The 17,395-nt window shown below is 40.0% G+C and overlaps 1 protein-coding gene across 6 annotated transcripts in view; it reads left to right on the forward strand.

Moving 5' to 3' along the window:
- Positions 1-9,111: 9,111 nt before the first annotated feature.
- Positions 9,112-17,395, forward strand: part of TC2N (tandem C2 domains, nuclear) — a 37,249-nt gene continuing 28,965 nt past the window's right edge. The window contains exon 1 of one of the 6 annotated variants that reach the window (XM_045505788.2): positions 9,112-9,249. The gene's annotated coding sequence lies outside the window, so the exon portion shown is untranslated. Of the gene's footprint in view, positions 9,250-10,153; positions 10,416-10,455; positions 10,721-10,760; positions 10,974-15,370; positions 15,394-17,395 lie in introns of those variants that run through there. The other 5 variants (XM_010968702.3, XM_074365125.1, XM_074365126.1 and 2 more) reach the window with 5 other exon arrangements.

The raw sequence follows: 17,395 nt of genomic DNA on the forward strand, positions 1-17,395 counted from the left end.
CTGATTGACGATTCTTGGGTCAGATGCCTTCTTGTGAACCAATCAACTCTAATTAGGGGAGTGAAATCATGGGAAGATATAGCAGCATCTTTTAGAAGTACAAATCTGAAGTGGTCCTCATGAAGAACAATGGTACTTGTGATCGTATTATGAACAGATGTCTGCTCTGCACATGTTAAACTTAATCCACAAATTATTTTTTTCCAGAACTATCCTGTTCAATTTTGGGAACTGAAATATTTGCTAAACTCCTTCACAATTCTGGGCTGTGTTTAAAAGGAGTCGGCACAATTTCAAAAGGTATGAGCAGGAAAACTGTAGAAAAGTTGAATCCTCATGACTTTTGGCCAGTCTGGGAAGTGAAGAAGGAAGCCAGAATTTGGCAATGACCCAGAGCAGTGAAAGCAAACTAGTGAAGGATGGGATATGGTGACTAAGAAGAAGAACTAAGCATAGAGCATGATTGTGAAAACTGCCCCAATTTTCAGAAATGGCTGTAGTCATCTTGGGGACAAAAGGAGGCAGGATGCAGAAACTCTGGAGCTAGAAAGGATATGAATCTTCTAGTCTACTCCAGTCATCTTTCATGTGAGTAGACAGATCCAGGGAGAAGTCACCTGCCCACACCATAAGGCCTTAATTTTCATCAGCAAAAATGGGAAAAATGATACCAGCTCTTGCCCATGTCAGAGGGTTATTTTCCATAGAGAAAATAGAATAAAATTATCAGAAGTTGTATAGTGCATTTTTTCCCCACTTGGCTGACATTTGCCAGAGAGCAGGTGTAACATGCAGACGGCTGATGAAGATGAGACAGGTGATTAAAATGGGAGATGCCAGAGAAGAGGGTAAGAGAAAGGATCAGAGTCAAGGGCTTTGAAAATAGCCTTTATCTCCTTCATAGCCTGTACAAAGCTAGATCCTGTATAGCTTACTCAGAACAGTCTCAATCCTGTGACCCTTCTAGTCGTAACCCCGGGCTGCTCACAACCTGGGGTTTTCCCATTTTCCTGGCCCTCTTTTCAAATGTCTTAGAAGTGGCTTTCCCAACATCCAGTCTATCCCATAAATGGCAGCAACGTGATTTGGGGAATTCATCTCAGCTTAAGGGGCAGTCCTGATTAGTCAAAATTATCTCATCCTCTCTGCCAGTTATTGGTTCATGAGTGAGCATGTGACTCAGTCCTGATGAAGAGATGTGAGGATAGGTTTGCCAGCTTCTGGAAGTTTCTCTCTCAAGAATAGTCCAGGGAAATCCATTGTATCCCCCTCACCTGAATTGAAAGAGGAAGGTCTAATTGTCCCCAGCTGCCATTCTAGAAACATGACACCACGAGATTTAGGATGAAGCTCACATAATTTAGAACAGAGCAAAGGAAAGAAAAACATTCAATGATAAATGATTGAATTCCTGAATCAATGACTCTGAAATCTGGTTGACCTTTGGGCTTCCTTTTTAAGCTATTGTTGTATAACAAAACTTCCCCAAACTTAGTGACTTAAAACAATAACATGTTATTATTATTTAGTTCATGGATCTGCAGTATGAACTGGGCCCAGTGGGGAAGGCTTGTCTCTGCTCCTGGAGGTGTTAGCTGGGGCAGCTCCACTAGGGGCTGGAGGGTCCCCTTCCAAGATGGCTCACCCACGTAGCTGGAGAGTTGGGGCTGGCTCAGTCAGAGTTGAGAGTCATGGCCCTTGGTTCCTTTTCATGTGGGCCTCTCCATGTGAGTCTCTCCACAAACTGCATGGGCTTCCACAGAGCATGGTGGCTGGATTCCAAGAGTAAGAAACCAGTGAGAACCAAGCAGAAATTGTATTGCATTTTATGACCCAGCCTTGGATGTCACATTCTGTTATTTCCACAGTCTCTCTTGGTCAACCAGTCACAATGGTTACCCTAGACACAGGAGAGAGAACATAGACTCCCTACCTTGATGAGAGGAATTTCAGAGAATTGTAAGCATGATTTAAGCCACCTCACCAGTTAACATGTTTCCTTATTTTTGTGACTATTTGAGTTGAGGTTTCTGTTGTTAATGGCAGAAAACATCCTGGTTGATACAGTTAGTGTCATCTCAGCTGCGGGCAGCAGAATGTCATAGATTAACAGCTCTCAATCACAATGAGGATTTTAATGTGTTTACTAGTAATTAGTTACTAGTAATTTAGTACCTAGATTTTTGATCACTTTTTTTCTTTTACAATCCAGAGCAGGCTTACCATTATAATAGCATGAGAGTCGTTTATTTTAATTCTAGCAGACTTCTCTAAATGGACAAAAGGATGGATTCAGAGCAAGGTTATAGTTTGTGGGAACATTACTCCAGGTTGAGAGCTATTGGCCTGGATGCCTCTCTTAGTAAGATTTGGGAGGAACTTTAGAGTTTGCGTGTTAAAGGGTCAAATTATTTTCCTTCTCCCCATATGCTGCAGCTAAGCCAGTGAGGTTAAAGACTTGGGGTCACATGTGATATTCTCTTTCTAGTTCTGATTGTCTTTTCGTGGGCAAAGGAAGGAATAAAGAAATTCTTCCTGATCCACTGCATTGCTCTGCCCCACAATGAATTCTAATGTAACGAGTCATTTTTAAGTGTCCACTTAGCACTTGGCTAGGCATTGCAGATATAATGACGGTAAGATGTGGTTCTCCAGAAACCTAGAAAATAAATAGAAGGCTCTAGAAGACAATCGGAAAGGCTAAAGGACAGCAGGAGGCTACCTAAAATTAAATGCTAAGCCAGGTATGTAAAGCAGCCTTTTAAAGAAAAAGGGAGTGAAGGTGAGCTGAGCATTTACTGGATTTCAGGGTATGGCTCCCACCCAGGAGGTGCAGCCCCAAAGCACTTGGTCCTCCCTTCCCCAGCCACCTCTGACTGGACCAGGTGAACATTTGACCCAGGGGTGCCCAACATAGACCAGCCAACAACCTGTGCCTTGTGTGTAGACTGGCTGCAAAACATGAGCTGAGCTCACAGATTCCTCTCTTAGGAACCTGTACAAGGAGGAGCAGTTACTCGTCATAGGTGGTAGGTCCGGAGCTCAAAGGCCTAGGAGATGTGCCATCAAGGAAGCCATTGTGGAACGGAGTGTAGACTGCAGCTTTGACAGACTGGAGACTCAGAGAGGCTGGGTGGGATGTGCAGGTGTGAGAGAGAAGTTATCTCTTTAAGGTGAGAGGCTGACGCTGGTCTGGGCTGCCTCAGGTCCTGCCTTTTCTGAGCCCTGCCTGTTCAAATCAGAATTCCTTTATGTTCCCAGGTTAGGGCCAGGACTAGAATACCATCCTCCGTCTTTCCCTGGAATGAGTTTGAGTGGGTTTCTGTAACTTGTAACCATCAGAGCTTTGTCTAGAATAAGTCAAGAATTCTTAGATGAGATGGCAATTTCAACGGGCCTTGAGTAATGACTTGGGTTCACGTAAAAACAACTCCTACGTCTGGGCTTCACACTTTACTACCCAAGCCTGTGATTTAATATAATAAGCTTGACTTTTAGCATCAAACACAACCTTGGGTTCAAATCCTGGCTCCTTGTTCACTTCTTTGTAACTTTGGGAATGTTACTTTTGTGTAAAGTTTAGATACCTTCTCTGCAGGGTTTCTGCAAGAATTAAAATAAGTGAATGTATTTGAACCATTAAGGCAGTTCTTGGCACGTGACAGGTCAATGAAGAATGGCAGCTATTATCATTCCAAACATATTTGGATGGGAGAAGGGAAGTAATTTCCAACGCTGTTCCCAGTAATGTAGAGTGGTTTTGATTGAGGCACTTTATATTTCTCAACATTTTTAAAGCGGCTTTTTATGTTTGGGGGTGGGGTGGGCGTGTGTGCACATGTGTTTGCTTGGTGAGGGCACTATTTATCTCTCCCTGCCTCCTTTCCTATCAAAGTTGTATTCACTCTGTTCTTGGATTAGTTATTGTTATTAATCAGACAAATGATATGAGATGAACAGAGGTGATGATTTGGTCAGACTGCCAAGCAAGTTCATGTTTTGCAGGGAACGCCAAATTGTTTCCTGAGGGGATGTTTTTCAGGAATGGAAGGGCAGGCTTCACTGGTCTTCACAGACCTTGTGATATGCTAGGTCTTTACAAGCCAGTGCGTGGAGCAGCTGTCCAGCTGTGCTGGAAGGATGTTTGCATTGCTGTTGTTTTTCCTTCTGGTAAATGAAGCCTACATCAAGTAGGAAATGGATTGCAGACCTCCCACATTTCCTCAGAAAAAAAATCTCCCAACATCATCAGTCCCCTCATAAACTAGGGTGGGGGAGGCTAGTGAAAGGCAGGGAGTGGTGGGGAAAGAAGGAGTGTCGGAAAAAAATGGGATTGTAAAGTGTTTTGAGACCCCCCACCCCCACCCCCACCATGCTTCGAATTCATTTAAAGACTTCAAACTAACAAATTAAGATGAAATTGTCATAAAAATATGTCTTTGCTTTTTTTGGCTCATCTGCCAGGCACATTTATTCATGAATTCTCCTTATGGACTTGGAGCAGATTTAAAGAGAAGGCAAGAAAGCCTTGGCATCCTGAGCTGCCTGGGGATTTTGCTGGGTGTGTGAGTTTTCCTAAAACTCTGGTGAAAGAAAAATCACAAACGATAGTTTTCAATTTTATTTCACATAGTGATTTTGAGCTGATATTTGTAAACAACCACTAATATTCAGAAGTAGTCTTCAGAAGAGTTTAAAATTTTTTCTCTCCTCTGCTGTGACAAATATTTAGAGTTTTACATCTAACCAAAAGGACAGAAAAAGTCAAACAGGATCTTACTGAATGTGGGAAGCTGAATCCTCTAACTTACCATTGGCCCAGTTGGTGACCTCTGGTGACTTACAGGGGAAATCCTGGGCACACTGGTCTGGAACTCTGGGGCCATGTGGGGTAAGAACACCTCCTCCACCCTATTCCACAAAATCATGGTTGGAGGGTATGTCAGACAGTTATTACTGTGTAACAAATAGTCCTCAAATGCCATGGCATAAAATGACAGTTATCTGTTATTTCTCACCTGTCTGCTGGTTAGCTAGGGATTAGCTCATCTAGTCTGAGCTTATCTGGGATGGCTCTGCTGCATGTCCCTCATCTTCCTTGGACCAGCTGGCTGGCCCAGACAAAATCTTCTCATGGCAGAGGCAGAAGCACAAGAGGGCAAGCAGAAACATGAGGCCTCTTCAGGCCTAAGCTCAGAAATTGAACACTGTTCCTTCCATCTCATTCTACTGGCAATCATGAGGATCTTCAGAGAGTAATAGCTATTTCACTTCTACCTTCCAAATCTTGCCCCAAATTTTGATCAATCTAGCGTTGAACCATAGAGGGAAAGAAGTTTTGGGAAATGTAGTTCCTGTGCTTGTAGCTCAAGCAAGTTGATACAGTTTAAACCCTTGCACATGGACCCTAGAAGAATGCAGAGTTATTTACTTCAGATTTGAGTCATTTATTCCAATCTGCACAGAATTCACAGGAAGTAGGGATTTAGATGTTTCTTTGCTTTATTCAGTGAGTCTGGGGGGCTTTGTTTTGGAATCCTAAGGCAATTTCACACGATGTGTTCCAAGTGTCTCTCATCCTCTTTGGGTGAGCTTCCCAGCCTGGGTGAATTGATCTTGCAGTTGGGAGAACACCCTCTTTTTTTCTTCCTGCTGAATCCTCTCTTTTTTTTTTCTTTCTTCTTTTATAATCTTCCTTTAATTCCACCAGTGCTATTGCCTCCCACCTTGGGGCTGAATATTTTTCGTTTAGGCCTTCATGAAACTGTCAGCCTTTTGGTGAGATGAAGTTTCATTGATTGATGGGGTTGGAGAAGGGAAGCGCTCTGGGTGGGGCACATCATCATCATAAGGTCTCTTGGTGAAGCATCTATGACCAGCCATTTTCCCACTGTTACCTTAGCCTTAGTAAGTACCAGTTACCCAGGAAAGAAGAGGATGGGAGAAGGAGGGAAAAAAAGAAAAAACTCATCCCACCACACATAGTCCCTAGTTTATTCAACTATATGTCCTGTAGATTAATCTACAAACTCCTTGGTAAGATATTCAAGATATTCACAGCCTGTCTTTGTCTTCCCTTCTTCCACCATTCCTCAGTACTTTAAGTCACTCTGGACCTTCTGAGGCTCACAGAGGAACCCTTCCAAGGGTATGAATGAGGCTGACAAGGGCTGATAAAGATGATGAAGATGATGTGATAGTGACTCTATGCTTGTTTTCAGGTCAAGGTGTCAGCATTCAGATCAGGTGGCCAACTGAGTGAGAGAAAAAAGAGTTGTGTATCCATAAAGATAAACTTAAAGTCTCTATGACCTTAATATTTTCTTTGATTACTTTTCATGTTTCCATGTTTCCCATGCAATGCCTAGAACAGGATAATATGTTTTTCTAGTGTTTTATGTAGTCTATATGTTATCACTTTTAACAATGTTAATCAGGGTAAGTAAAGCTAGCTGCTGGGGGAAAAAATCCCCCAATATCAGTAGTTTACACACAAAATTTTGTTTTTCACCTACATCACAATCCAATCAAGATTAGTAGGTGGTGAGTGAAGCTTTGTTCCATGAAGTCAATCAGGAACCAGGACCCCTTCCATCTGGTTGCAGCATTAGCTTTAGCAATGGTTAGCAATGATTTAGCAATGGTCCAAAATGGTCAAGGGATGGGAAGAGGGAGAGAGGCTCTCAGTTTTTAACTGTATAGGTCCAGAAGTGAAACTCTACTTATGCTCAGATTCCATTGATGAGAACTGGTCACATGGCCTTACCTAGTTGCAAGGGGAATAAACAAAGTAGTTTAGCTTTGAGGCCAGGAAAAGGAATTAATGTTTGGTGAACATCCAAGATTCTGTTGAAATGCCACTTTCTCCTTGAAGCAAGTGCTTAGGGCTGTACCTGATATACTATAGGCATTCAAAAATGTTTGTTGAACAGTGAATAAATGAATGAATGAATGACCATGTATAGGTTTCTGCTGTTATGTTTTTCTAAGACAGAAAATAAGAAGAAAACAATTTGAAGGGAAGCAGAAAAATCTGTATGCCACCCCTACTGTGTTCATAGGGCCATTTATATTTGTGAAATTATTTCACAAGCACTCTAGGAATTCATATTCTTTTAAAGATTGGTTTTTCATTCATTCAACAAATATCTGAGTGCTGCTATGTGTCAGGTGCTCTGGTATGTGTTCAGGAAACAGGTGGTATTTATTGGTAACTCACATGGAATGAGTTTAGTAGGAAGAGGGGGTAAAAAAAAAAAAAAGCCAGTACTCACAGTTATTATGTAGTTGCCTTGACAGAGACATGGATGGATAACGGCGGGAGTGCTAATCTGGGATGGATGTTGTGGAGTTTCATCCTCCAGAAGAGGTGATACTGCAGCTGATGACATGAATTTGCCAGTTGATACCCATAAGATGGAGGTAAAGGGAACAATAGTGCAAATTTGGCAACTTAAGGAATTGCAATTAATTCATAAGGTCAAAAGTGTGTGGTGGTAGCTGGAGGTGAGGTTGGAGAGGCAGGGCTGGACTGAGTCACAAAGCATTTATAAATGGCACTAAATGAAGGAAGAATGAAAAGGGATTAGGACGGGGATTAAGTAGTTTGTCTCTACCAAGTGAAATAATATGCACAGCAAAATCTAAGCAGCAGTGTTATCCCCATCAACCCAAATCTTTCTTTCTCCTTAGATCTACCTCCAATAATATCACATTAAACATTAAAAACATGAATGTTTAACATTAAGAAACAAACAAAAAACCCACTCAGAATGTTGCGACCACCATCATTCTATGAGAGGAGGTTGAACACAAGAGCACAGAGAAAGGTATACGGTATCCTACATTCATATTAATGCAGCCTTGTCTGTGAAAGTGGAACAGGAAGGAGGCTCATTTCAAAGAAAACATAGGAAGTGGTTTCATTGTTTTCAAAGAAGTATATCTATTAGCTGAGTAGATTCTTCTATGGAAGACTTTTTAGATGGAAGATAGAAGAAATTTAGGAACAATTCGGGGAATTCTTGTTCTTGGGACTTCTGCATCAGTGAGGAGGTTGTTAAGGTTGTTCAGTCAGGGAACAAAGCACTCAGTCCAGTTCACTGAGTACTATTGAAACTTTATTCACTCTTTGTTTATCCAGCACACTTGAATGACACTTTTGTGCCCTACACTATGATGTCAAGTGCTGCAGGGAGTAAAAGATAGGTAAAGGTCCTTGACCTGGGGAAGTAACTCATGAATCTAGAGGTTTCCAACCAAGGGTGTGTTCTACTTAAGGGTCAAATGAGAGAAATAGAAAGACAGTATGTGTGTATACACACACACACACACACACACACACATACATACATACACATATATATGTCACACACAGACACACACACACAGAGTCATTTGACCCTTAAATAGAGCATCTCTTCTATATATTTTATATAATATATACTTTAAAAGCCTTGGAGTCTTAAGTCCAGAGTCAATCTTGATTCTACACTTGGGCAACCACTGTTTGTTTGACCCTCAATATTTTCAACTGTAAAACGAGGATAATAACAGTTACATCACAATTGTTGGGATTAAATGAAATGACTCACGTGAGAGCTTTGTGTAAACAGTACAGAACTTTGCAAACATTTGTAATAGAGTGAAAAATTATTGAAGGTGAATGTACTAGGACTTTAAAGCAATGTTTATCAAAGTGTGTTTCATGAAACATTAATGCCCCAGACTGGTAAGTGGCGTTTCTCAAGGAGAGAGTTGTATGGTCCAGAGGGGAGGCAAAACTTTACCCTCTTAGGGTTTCTGCCTGGAACTGAGAATTAAATTCAGTAACAGGAGCAAAGCATACAGATTTTTGTACGTGTATGTAGGAGCACCCACAGGAAAATGAAGACTCAAAGAAGCAGTTAGAGCTGCACTTATATACTAATTTGGACAAAGAGTAGTAAATAGTGAAAATGGGACAAGACAAAGGGGCTTGAGCTAGGGCCATTAACAGTGGAGAAGTGGCCATAAAGATAAGGGTTAGTTTAACAAGGTTTGTTTGATAGATTTCCCTCATCCTTGACTCCCATCTCTGGTGATAAGAATGTTTCTTTTCTCATGGTACAGGGAGGACACCTTTCACCTGGGAGTTTCATCTCCTGCTTTCAGGAAGAAAAAGGAAGTTCAGATTGTGCGTCTTACATCTGCTGTTTTTCAAGTGCAAACTCAAAATAATCTTCATGCCAAAGCGTGGCATATTTTGGGGTGAGATATTCTGCCATTTTTCAGGTCAAATAAATTTGAGAAATACAGAATGATACAAAGTAAAACACCGTTCTTAGACCTTAAATGCCTTGTAAACTCAAGGAGAGCAACTATATTGTGTCTCTTTTCCCAGAATAATTTGTTTTGGGGGTCTACTCCCACCCTCTACTCCCACTCCAGCATCTCTAGGACCTGGAGATGAAAAGAATCCACTTTGGGAAAGACTGCTCTCCAGGAAGAAAAGTATTACTTTTACTTCAGTTTACAATCCAGCCTTTCTAAAGCTGAGCCATTCATCAACAGATAATCTAGGAATTCATCAACAACTTTCCAGGTACAGTGTTTAGATTTCCAGCATGGAAGGCACAAAAGCAAAGGGCCAGCCACCTCCTTGCCAGAGTGCTAGAGGGAATTCCAGGAAAGATGGGGGTGAGGCGTTGTAGTGGGTATCTTTGGGACTCTTTCCAGTATACCTGCTGCTGGCAAGGCAGTAGTAAGGACACAAAAGTGAAGCGTTGTGAGCTGATTCTCAGACTTTATAATTAGGATATAAACACTAAAGATCAGTAACACATCTAAGGAAAGGTCCTCTGTTTCCAAGAAAAAGGAGCAGAAATATCTTCTGGCAAGAGAGACTGCTCCTTTCTTCCCTACTCAGAGGTTCATCAGGCCAATGGCTTTCCCTCTATACCCCTCTTCTATTTCCCTTCGATCCCCCAACACACTCCAAACTCAACTGCCTTCATTTAAGACCCTTCCAGAGCGACCAGCTGAGAGCTGCGGTGGGAGAGGAGAGGGGAGGTGTCGAGGGCGCATGCGCACCGCGCTCAGGTACACGCGCGGGAGGCCCCGCCCCGTCCCGTCCCGCGCCTTGACTTCTACCTCCTGACGCGCAGGGTAGACCTGGGAAGAGGGCGGGGCGGACCTGGGGAAAGGGCGGGGCGGATCTGGGGATGGGGCGGGGCCTCAAGACGCGGCCGCGCGAGGTGACGGGAATCACGGTTCGCGCTGGCGGGCGACGCCAGAGAGCCCACTGCCTGGAGCAGGTAACCGGCCCCGGCCGCGCCGCGCCTCCTCAGCTCGGTGTGAGGCGAGCCTTCCCCTAGAGCCGCGCGCGGAGACCGCCGGCGCCGCGGCGGGGAAGTGAGCCGGCGTGGGGTGCTCAGGTGTGCGGTCAGGGGCGCTTTCCCGGGTGCGCAGCGTGGCGAGCCCCGAGCTGTCGCTGCCCGGCGCGGGCGGCAAAGTAGCCCCTCACACCCAGACTCGCGGCGCTGGGTGTGGAGCGACTGTTTTGTATGGTTTTCGTCTCCTTTAACTTAAAAAAAAAAGTCGCCTCTGTTAGGGCCCCAGCGGGCTGTTCGTGAGTCTCCTCAGCGACGCTTGCTCCCCGGAGGCCTGAGGGAGGTTTGGGGCCCCTCGACAGCCGCGGTCAGCGTGGCCTGGAGGGCAGGGACTCGCCCTGTGGAGCAAGGTGGGCTGTGGGTCCGCCGAGCCCGCTCGGTGGGATCCCCGGGCCCGGCAGAGGGGAGACCCCTGCCCGCGCGGCGCCGGCCGCTCGCCCCGCTCCCTGCCTGGGCGCGCGCTTCCGACTACCAGCCCCAGGTGGGCTCTGGGCTAAGAGGGAAGCGAACGAACTTCCTTTGCCAGGAGGGTCTGATGAGAACATGTTAGCGGATTGCTTTATCTGTGGTGTTTCTGAAACTTTTTGAAGCGGCGAAGGACTGGTAAATGTTACTTTGCTTTGGTTTTTGCAAAACTTGAATTATCTACCTAGCTTAATTTTAGATTGAGATTCTAGATCTCTTCCAGTTTTTCTTCTTTCTTTGGTATGATTTTCTTTAAATAAAGAAAATTCTGTGCGTGAACGGTGGGTATATTGCACACAGATGGACGTACAAGTATAGGCAAGATAGATGCCAAGCCAAAAACTTTGATTCCTTTAGAATATTTAAAATACAGCATGTAAAAGGATTGCTTTCGTATTTAAAATATTATACTGATTCTCACTGCAGATAGGCAGTTAATAGAGTTGTTTTTCCCGATAGTACTGTTATAAATAGCCCGAAAATACTGGGAGTTAACACCTCCACCCGTTTACCAATTTAATATTTTGATACGTAACTTTATCATAGTTTAAAAATTGCTCTTTCTGGAAGGAAATACTGATATTGCTTGCCTTTGAGAGCTGGGATTCGAGGGGATTTGCTTCTATCATGTGCTTTGTATTGTAGTTTTTGCTAATGACTTAGTATCTTCATAACTGGAGGGAGAAAACCTTTATTAAAAGTTACTCTTTTTTAACCTTTAAAGGAAAAAAATTAAGCTCCTCTTGTATTTTATTGGCTCTACTTGAATTATAATTGTGTATTCATGAATGAAACTAACAAATTGAGAGACTAATTCAGGTTGAGAGAAAATGAGTTTGTGATTCTTCTAGGACATCTGACAGAGTTGTCTAGTTGGCAGTTAGATATATTGGTGTCAGGATTTTCTGAAGTCAGGATCAGAGTTGTGAATGTTGTAAGCATCCACAGATTTGTGATAGTTAATCTTGTGAGAGTGGAAGAAATCATTTAAGTAAGTAGAGAGTAAGGAGAGAGGAAGACCAAGGATGGAAAACGCCAATAATTAAGTGATAGGTGGAGACAGCCAAGGAGACCAAGGAGGAGCATTCAGGCAAGGAGGAAGCAAAAAGACTGGTGTCCTAGTAGCCAGAAGAGGAAAAGGTTTTAATGAGGATAGAAATCTATTTTAGAGTCAGATGAGTCAGAGGAATCAGGAAGGTAGGAGCCGATAAAGTGTCTATTGGCTTTGGTAGTTAGGAGGGGGGTCACTGATCTCAGCAAACGTAATTTAAGTAAAATGATAAGGATGGAAGCCAAATATGAATGACTTTGAGGAGTAAATAGAGGGTGAAGAAATAAAGATAGTGAGTGTAGAATCCTTATTTTGAGAAACAAAGATTTGAAAGAAAAGTGACAGAGTGGTAGAGGGGAATTGATAGTCGGATCAGAAAGAATATAAGGCCAATAGAATAATCTTTATGTTAAAGTGCATCTCACAGCATAGTTCTCTCCATTTTAAGTAGCAGAAGCTGAGAGCAAGTAGCTGAGCATATTGAATAGAACTGTTTTAGGAAAGTATTTCATCTCCCAATTCGAATTATCAGCACTGTTTTAGTGGTATTTTGGTCTGTTGGGTTCAGGTATTGTTATCAGTGTTAAAGTTACACTTTAACAAACTGTGTTGGATTGTGTTTCACCTGAGTTCCAGTACTTTTATACTCCTGACTTTTTAAGTCATGTGATTTTTTTTTTTCATGTGTATCTCAACGGCTTTCCTAAAAATCTTACGTAGAAATTAGACATTTGGGCTAAATCAGAATTCATGAGGCATACACCAGTTAGGGCCTTTGCTTCAGCTATCATGCATTTTAGGGCAAATGCTGTTAGATGAAAATTTCTTTAGGAGTTTCACTTCAGTCTTCATTGAGAATTTAATTTTTTTGTTGTGGTTCAGGCACTAGTTTTATGTGTATTTTCCTTAGGATATGGAAAGAATGGCTAAAAATGGAAAAGGCAAACAATCAAGTGTTGATAAGGGTGTAGAACAGCTGGAACTCTCGTACTCTCCTGGTAGAAGTGTAAATCATTTTCTAAAACTTTTTGGCAATATCTACTAAAGTGAAACATATGCATAAATTATGCTCAAACAATACCTGACAAAATTCTAGAAAATGCAAACTAGTCTAAAGTAACAGAAAACAGATAAGGTTACTTGAGGGTGGGAAAGAGGGGAAGGAAAGAAAAGGGAATGGATTAAAAGGGGTTATGAGGAAACTTTGGGGATGGCGGCTATGTTTGTGGGTGTATTAATTTTCTTGATTGTGAAGATGCTGTCACCAGTGTATACATATGTCTGACTCATGTAATTGTATATTTGAGATATATGCAGTTTACTGTAAGTCAGTTCCTCAATAAAGCTGTAAAAAAAAAAAAGTAAATAAAAATAAAGTAGAAGGAAACATACCATTTAAGTATATTTATTTCTTTTAAGTACTGTAGTTGTCTCAGGATGATGGGGTTATTGATTATTTAATTTTCTTCACATAGTTTTATGTATTTTTCATATTTTCTGCCACAGCTGTGTATTTACTTAATTTTTAAATGAGAAATCATTTTGTATGTGTGAAATAGTACTTTTGATACATCTACAGATTTAGAGAATACAAATAAAATAAATGCCTCTGTACCTATATCATGCTTTAGAAATAATACATAGTATTTGAAGCCCTGATTGTGTCTTTTTCCCTGATTTTGTCTTTCTCTTTCCATGCTCCTTGATTTTCTGTATAGTTTTACTATAAACATAGGTATACATAAGTAATCTGTTGTTTAGTTTTGTCTATTCCATGACTTTTTTGGGGCACCAAGTTATATTTATGAGATTCATCTATGTTGCTATATTATAGTTCATTTACTTTTTACTGCTATATAGCATTCCATTACATGGCTTTATCACTGTTTATCCATCCTCCTGTTAAAGGATATTTGGGGTGTTTTCAGTCTTCTTTTTTAAATTTAATTTTACTTTTTGCCATTAAAAGCTGTTTTGCTAGTACTGTTCAAAATCCATGTTTCTCTGTGTCTGTGTGCAAGAATTTCCTAGGCTTTTTGCCTAAGAGTAGAGTACTGGATCTTCAGTTTTGCTATATAATACTGAATTGCTTTATAAAGAGGTTGTACCAGTCTATACTCTCACAAACAGTATGTTAAGTGTTCACTTTGTTCCCTTTCTCAACATTTGAGATATTTATACATTTGTAATTATCTGATTGTTTTCTTTTCAGCAGTCTGGTGGGTGAGTAATGGTACCCTCACTGGGGTTTAATTTACATTTCCTTAATTACTGACGATGTTGAACCTTTTATAGCTCCTCTTCTATGTTTTTTGTCTGTTTTTAACTTTTTGTCTTTTTAAAAATTGATTTCTAGAATATATATACATTCTGCATACTAATCCCTTGTCAGTTATGCATGCGGCAAATATCTTTTTCCCAGTAAATAGATTGCCTTTTACTTCTTTATAGTGGTTTTTGATAGACACATTCTATAGTGTCTATAGTTTGATATAGTTGAATACGTCAGTTTTTCTTTTGGCATCTTGTTTAACAAATTCTTCCCTTCCCAGAAGTCATAAAGATATAGCCTGATATTTTCTTCTAAAAGCTTTAAAATGTTTCTTTTCATATTTGTGTCCTTAGTCCATGTGAAATTGACTTTTGTGTGGTATGAAGTGGGGTTCCAGTTTCATTCTTTTTCCATATGGGTAATCAGTTTTTCCTCACATCATTTATTGAATATTCTGTTTTTCCTCTCAGTGATCTATAAGTATCATATATCAAGTTTCCATACAGATGTTCAAATGTTTCTGGGCTATCCTTTCTTTGGTCTCTTTGTGTATCCTTGTTACTGTCTTACTTTAGTTGTATAAAGAGCCTCGATACCTGAGAGACAGGTCGTGCATATATGCTTCTTTTAAAACTCAAATTAATGTTTTTTTCCTAAAGTAAACTTTTTGTTGGAGTATACAGAAATATGTAAGTCTTAAATATCTACTGTAGTCACCTGAGGTCACAAGTACTACTGAAGCTACTTTGTTGTAGACTTTTTTAGGCTGTCTTAGTTTTTGCAAATCCTGTCCTAACTCACTAGAGTTAATTTTAACTTGACAAATAAATATTGGATTTTCATTTTGGGAATATAGTTAAGACATTTGGAAAAACCTTCCCACTGAAAATAGCTAAGAATAGCTGTATTAAAAAAAAATTTTAAGGTACTTAGGATTTAATATGCCAAAATCTTAGAGAAAGCTGAAAATCTGAGAGACTAGAAACCTCTAAGCCTTATTTGCTTTGAAGGTATTTGCTAAACTGGGGAAACTTGATTGGATTTGAATAAGAATTTGGTAGATTTGCAGGACAGAAGGCATAGTTCGAAGTCAGCTCAGGGTTCATTCAAGGTTAGCTAACAAGAGGCTTTCTGCCCATTATTCTGGGATCCCAGAGGCCTGTGATGTCATGGGAAAGATGAAAACTCACTCTGCCTCCTTCAAGGATCTGCAAGGAAAGCTGTCTTGATGCCAAGTAAAACGGAAGGGAAAGAAACCTGTCCTTGGGCAGTCGTAACTACCAGATCATGGGGGAAGTACACATCACCTTGGTGATCTAAAAAAATTTCAAGATGTTAATTTTTTAAATCTTTTTTTTTCTTTAGATATAATTTACATACCATAAAATTCATCCTTGAAAGTGTATAATTCAGTGAATTTTCATATATTTACAAAGTTTTGCAACCACCATCACCAATTCCAGAACATTCTTATTATCCCCAGAAAAAAAGCCTTATACCCATTAGCAGTCATTCCTCATTTTCCCCTTTTCTCTCAACCCCTGGCAATCCCTAATCTACTTTTTGTCTCTATGATTTGCTTATTCTGGGCATTTCATGTGAATGAAATCAGACAATAAGTCTTTTGTGTCTTGCTTCTTTCATTTAGCATAATCTTTTCAAGAATTATTCATGCTGTAGCATGAATTAGGACTTCATTCCTTTTAATGATGAATAATAATCCATTGTATGGATAATATAATGTTGTGTTTTCCTGTTCTTTAGTTGATGATCCACTTTTTTGGCTATTATGAATAATGCTGCTATGAACATTTGTGTGCAAGTTTTTTTGTAGAAATGTATTTTCCATTCTCATAGGAAATATATTTCCATTCTTCATTTACCTAGGAGTGGAATTCCTGGGTCCTGCGTTCTCTGTTTAAGGTTTTGAGGAACTACCATACTGTTTTCCAAAGCAGTTGCACCAGTTTTCATGACTACCAACGATGTTTGAGGGCTCTAGTTTCTCTACATCCTCACCAACACTTGTCTGTCTTTGATTATAGCTATCCTAGTGTGTGTGAAGTGGTATCTCATTGAGATTTTGATTTGCATTTCCCTAATAACTGATGATGTTGAGTACTTTTTGTGTGTCTTTTGGCCATTTGTCTATTTTCTTTGGAGAGATGTCTATTCATATTCTTTGCTCATTTTAAAATTGGGTTATATGTCAAGGCACGAATTTAAAGTGATATAGTGAAAAAATGTAAATATTCTCTGTAGGAATATACTTTCATCTTTGGCCTAAAAAAGTCCAACTAGTAAAGTTTTGAGGTCAGTGGTTAATTTGTCAAAGATAACCAAGTGCACAAGGAAATAAGACCACCTGAACGAGAATCAGCAGAAGCAATAAACAATTAGAAGAAATAATGAGAATTTTTCATAGTGGAAAATCTGCCAGTAGTGGTGGGAAGACACCAATCCATAGATTACTTATTCCTTTATTGCTGATTAGTATCTTATTGTACAGGTATACCAAAATTTGTTTATTTGCTTGTTGATGGACAGTTGATAGTTTCTGGTTTTTGTCTGTTTCAAATAGAGATGCTATGAATACTGGTGCATCATGCTTTGTATGAACATAAGAGTCCTTTTTTCTTGAGTAAATACTCAGAATGAAATGTCTGGATCATATGCAGATACATGTTTAACTTAAATTGCCAAACTGTTTTCCCACCAGATGAATATGAGAGTTTTACTTGTTCCACATGCTTATAAATACTTGGAATGGTCAGTCTTTGCAATTTCATCTTTTCTAATGAGTGTAGAGTATTATCTCATTGTAGTTTTAATTTGCATTTCCTTAACAAATAATGGTGCTGAACATGTTTTTATGTGCATTTTTTCAGGTCTTTTAGCTGTTACGATGTTAACAGTAGATTTTTCATAGATACTCTTCATTATGTTATGTAGTTTTCTTATTTTTTTGTATGATATAATGTGAATTGATTTTCTGATGTTAAACCAACCTTGCAATCCTAGGATAAATCTCACTTGGATATGATGTATAATTCTTTTTATAATTTGCTGGATTCAGTTTGCTCTTATTTTGTTGAAGATTTTTGTATCTATATCTATGAGGGATATTCATCGTTTTACTTTTAACTTATTTGTATCTTTATATTTAAAGTATGTTTCTTCTAAGCAGCATATATTTGGGTCATGCTTTTTCATCCAGTCTCACAATCTCTGCCTTTT

Source organism: Camelus bactrianus, chromosome 6 (assembly GCF_048773025.1).
Source record: "Camelus bactrianus isolate YW-2024 breed Bactrian camel chromosome 6, ASM4877302v1, whole genome shotgun sequence".
NCBI lineage: Eukaryota > Metazoa > Chordata > Mammalia > Artiodactyla > Camelidae > Camelus > Camelus bactrianus.